The sequence below is a fragment of the Dendrobates tinctorius genome, unplaced genomic scaffold, assembly GCF_039654945.1.
Source record: "Dendrobates tinctorius isolate UK_male_01 unplaced genomic scaffold, ASM3965494v1 ptg000254l, whole genome shotgun sequence".
NCBI lineage: Eukaryota > Metazoa > Chordata > Amphibia > Anura > Dendrobatidae > Dendrobates > Dendrobates tinctorius.
This window is the reverse complement of record NW_027361921.1, coordinates 22,132,321-22,137,350: the sequence shown is the minus strand read 5'-3', so window position 1 is coordinate 22,137,350 and position 5,030 is coordinate 22,132,321. Positions and strand designations below refer to the sequence as shown.

Here is a 5,030-nt window from a genome sequence, read left to right as displayed (position 1 = left end):
ACATATGTTTATAAGTTATAGGGGTGACGGAACCAGTGAATGGAAGGTAGTGCGTGATTTGGTATGGTAAGTCTGTGGTGTCAGGTAGGTGGGACCTGGCATTAGTAAAAACTGAGCAGTATCAAGAGGGAATGCTTTCAAGTTTTTCACAAGTATTGTCTCCTGTACCCGGTGTATTGTTATGGTATCTTGTAATGTTTTTCACTTTAATAAGCAAAGAGTTCCAGCTCCTTCAGCGTACACTAAAGCTGCTGCAGTTAAAAAGCTCGTAGTTGGATCTTGGGATCGAGCTGGCGGTCCGCCGCAAGGCGTGCTACCGCCAGTCCCAGACCCTTTGCCTTGAGGCGCCTCCCCGATGCTCTTGACTGAGTGTCCCGGGGGCCCGAAGCATTTACTTTGAAAAAATTAGAGTGTTCAAAGCAGGCAGCCACGCCTGAATACTCCAGCTAGGAATAATGGAATAGGACTCCCGTTCTATTTTGTTGGTTGTTGGAACTGGGGCCATGATTAAGAGGGACGGCCGGGGGAATCCGTATTGCGCTGCTAGAGGTGAAATTCTTGGACCGGCGCAAGACGATCCAAAGCGAAAGCATTTGCCAAGAATGTTTTCATTAATCAAGAGCGAAAGGTTCGAAGACGATCAGATACCATCGTAGTTCCGACCATAAATGATGCCAACTGGCGATCCGACGGCGTTATTCTCATGAACCGCCGATCAGCGTCCGGGAAACCAAAGTCTTTGAGTTCCGGGGGGAGTATGGTTGCAAAGCTGAAACTTAAAGGAATTGACGGAAGGGCACCACCAGGAGTGGAGCCTGCAGCTTAATTTGACTCAACATGGGAAACCTCACCCGGCCTGGACACGGAAAGGATTGACAGATTGAAAGCTCTTTCTTGATTCTGTGGGTGGTGGTGCATGGCCGTTCTTAGTTGGTGGAGCAATTTGTCTGGTTAATTCCGATAACGAACGAGAGTCCGGCAAGCTAACTAGCTATGCGACCCCCCGTGGTCCGCATCCAGGTTCTTAGAGGGACAAGTGGCGCGCCGCCACGCGAGATCGAGCAATAACAGGTCTGTGATGTCCTTAGATGTCCGGGGCTGCACGCATGCTACACTGAACGGACCAGTGTGTGTCTACCCTGCGCCGACAGGTGCGGGTAACCCGCTGAACCCCGTTCGTGATGGAGATCGGGGATTGCAATTCTTCCCCGTGAACGAGGAATTCCCAGTAAGTGCGGGTCATAAGCTCGCGTTGATTAAGTCCCTGCCCTTTGTATACACCGCTCGTCGCTACTTCCTACTGGATGGTTGTTGTGAGTTCATTTTCCCCTTCACCATTGAGGTCTGATAAACTCCCTCTTCTGGTGAAGGAAGGTAGTGAGGCTGATTACCAAGCACCTGGGCAGGATGATGATGACTGGGTGACGGGAATTACTGACTGGATATAAGGCAGCCGACGACCTTCTGCCTTGCTGGTGATCTCTCTGAGGGATTCTAGGAGACCAGTCTGATTCCTGCTTCCTCAAAAGCTAAGTTTTCTGCTCTACAGAGCAGGTTGCGCTGCTATTGCTGCACCAGAGGTGGCAGCAACATCCAGGCTGTCAGAGCAAGTCTGAGCAGCAAGCCTGGCTCGCCGTGTTTGCTGAGCAACACCCGCAGCGGTTGAGGAAGAATGGGAGACCGCAGGATGTCTGGCTCTGGACTCCCGCTGTGCAGTGCCAGGAATCCGACGCCTAACAGATCTGGTGAGTCGGTCTTTTTGGTGGCACGCCTTGTCTCATGATGTCAGGAATTTTGTGCAGTCCTGTGGGATTTGCTCCCGGTCTAAACCTTGTTCTCGCTCTAGTGGGTTGTTGATGCCTTTCTGTTCCAAGCTGGGAATTCAGTTGTCCTTCTCCTCTGCTTTTCACCCTCAGACCAATGGGCAGACGGAGAGAACAAACCAGACCTTGAAGTCGTATTTGAGATGTTTTATTTCCGCTGATCAGGATGATTGGGTTTCATTTTTGCCCTTGGCCGAATTTTCTTTAAATAATAGAGCTAGTTCTGCCACTTTGATGTCACTTTTTTTTTGTAACTTTGGGTTTCATCCTCGATTTTCTTCAGGGCAGGTAGAGCCTTCTGCCTGCCCAGGTGTTGACACTGTGGTGGAGAGAATGCACCAGATCTGGGACCAAGTGGTGGATAAGTTATCCCTCTCCCAGGAAAAGGCCCAGCGGTTTTCCAACCGACATAGGACCATTGGTCCCCAGTTTAAGGTTGGTGATATGGTTTGGTTATCATCAAAATATATCTCTATGAAGGTGGCTTCTCCTAAGTTTAAGCCTAGATTTATTGGACGTTACAAGATTTTGGAGATTATTAATCCGGTCTCTTTTCGCTTGGCTCTTCCTGTTACATTTAAAATCCATAATGTCTTTCATAAGTCCTTGTTGAAGAGGTTTGTTGAACCAGTAGTTCCTGGGGTGGCTCCTCCGGACCCTGTATTGGTTGAAGGTAACATGGAATATGAGGTAGAGAAGATACTGGATTCCTGTCTGGCTAGACGGAGACTCCAGTATTTGGTTAAGTGGAAGGGTTATGGTCAGGAGGATAATTCCTGGGTCTCTGCCTCTGATATTCATGCCAAAAGATTGGTTCGTGCCTTTCATCGGGCTCACCCTGATCGCCCTGGTGGCGTGGATGAGGGTTCGGTGACCCCTCCTCAAGGGGGAGGTACTGTTGTGAGTTCATTTTCCCCTTCACCATTGAGGTCTGATGAACTCCCTCTTCTGGTGAAGGAAGGTAGTGAGGCTGATTACCAAGCACCTGGGCAGGATGATGATGACTGGGTGACAGGAATTACTGACTGGATATAAAGCAGCCGACGCCCTTCTGCCTTGCTGGTGATCTCTCTGAGGGATTCTAGGAGACCAGTCTGATTCCTGCTCCTCAAAAGCTAAGTTTTCTGCTCTACTTTTTGCATTTGTGTTTTGGTTTTGTTTTGCATTGTTTTCCTTGTTTTCTGCCATTCCCTGCTGGGGTGAGCTGAATTCCTTTTTGCTCTGTCTTCAGAAAATACCTGAGTACCGATATAGTCTTTTTGAAGCCTAGCGTCTTCAGGGCTTTTTTCCCTATCAGCTGTTGGTTCTTGTTTTGATAGGGTTTTGGCGGATTACAGACAGCAGCTTTTCTATCCTGTCCTATCTAGTTAGCTTGGGCCCCATCATTTGCTCAGCCTATCTTTCTATCTGTGTGAGCGTTTTTTCATCTTGCTTCACTGTCATTATATGTTGGGGGCTGCCTATTGCTTTGGGGTCTGCTCTGGGGCAGTTTAGATTTCCCTTTCTGTCTTTAGGCTATGTAGTTCTCCGGCTGTGACCGAGGGGTCTAGGGCACCGTAGGAACCCCCACGGCTACTGCTAGTTGTTGTTGATAGGTTCAGGGGTCTGCAATCCGATAGCTGCCAACTTCTCTGGTTTTCTGGACTTAGCTAGTATTTCTGTTTTTGCCTCCTACGGTGACTCATTCATAACAGATGGTTTAGTGAGGTCCTTGGATCGGCCCCGCTGGGGTACGCCAAGACCCTGATGGAGAGCTGAGAAGACGATTGAACTTGACTATCTAGAGGAAGTAAAAGTCGTAACAAGGTTTCCGTAGGTGAACCTGCGGAAGGATCATTAACGATGCAAAGCGAATGCGATGAGGCGTGGAACTGGAAGCCAATGACCCTGCACCGACCGACCCATCCCCTGCAGGCCGACGAGGGTGATGGTGGTGGTGGCGGCGGGGATCCTTTCGCTTCGCCGGCGCACTCCGTACGGTGGGGCAGTGAGGGCATGCGAGGTTTGTGCCGGGTGGACGATGTAGGGAGGGTGTGGGGAGCCCCTCTCGATCCATCGTCCAGAAAGGCGCCTGGCCTCGTGTCGATGATGTTCTGCCCTGCTGTGACCCACCCAGGAAACACCCCATGCGAAAGGCCGTCCTGGGTACCATTCGCCCTTGAGTCCCGTACGCCCCCCTCCCCGAGGCTGCGGGTCCGGAGTCGGTAGGTCGAGAAGCCTCGAGCCCTCTGTCATTCTCCTCCCCACCAGAGGGAGGGACAGGGGAGGCCGAGCGCACAGGGCAACAGGGCCGAGAGAGGACAGCCCCCAACGGCACAACCCGTGTACCTTTACAGCCGGCCGACACGAGAGAAGGGTACCTCCGAGCGTCCAGGTACCCAGAAGCGCGACTCTTAATGGTGGATCACTCGTCGATGAAGAACGCAGCTAGCTGCGAGAATTAGTGTGAATTGCAGAACACAGAGATCATCGACACTTCGAACGCACCTTATGGCCCCAGGTTGCTCCCGGGGCTACGCCTGTCTGAGGGTCACCCACCCGTCGATCACCTCCATGGCGCATCTGTGGTCCCGTTACAAGGGTTTGTTACGGCGGAAAGCCCGAGGCTCCATGCCCCGACTTTCTCCTCTCTCCCTTACGTCCCCTCAAGGACAGACTCACCCGCCCAGTGCCGACCCGATGGGGTTACCCTTCTCCGTCACCCCCAGAGCGCGCCTCGAGGCTGTCTGTGGAGACACAGGGCTGCTTCCGGAGCTTCCGATGACGCATTGTGCACCAAAGGTAAAGTGTGTGGTTTGTGGGCGGAAAGTTGAATTTTGGAAGAAAAACCATATTTTGGGACTTAGAAAAATTTTGAGATGAGACAGATTTCCAGGCAGGGGAGCTTCTCAGGAGGTGTACCCAGGACGCTTCCAGGAGCCTGGGTACACTTTTCAGTAAGAGTCCTTGGGACTTAGTCATTTTTTCAGGATTTTTGGACTTAGACTGATTTTTGGATTTTTGTTCAAAAATCATATTTCCCCTTCTCCCACCACTTAGGGGTGTCAATATGTTGTGGGGCCCCCAGGGAGAGTGCACTAGCTGGGGTAAAGTGTGTGGTTTGTGGGCGGAAAGTTGAATTTTGGAAGAAAAACCATATTTTGGGACTTAGAAAAATTTTGAGATGAGACAGACTTCCAGGCAGGGGAGCGTCTCAGAATGTGTACC

General features: G+C 51.1%; 1 pseudogene; it reads left to right on the top strand.

Annotated features, from left to right (window-relative positions):
* Positions 1–4,211: 4,211 nt before the first annotated feature.
* LOC141067789 (5.8S ribosomal RNA) lies at positions 4,212–4,356 on the top strand (annotated as a pseudogene).
* The last annotated feature ends 674 nt before the right edge of the window (positions 4,357–5,030 follow it).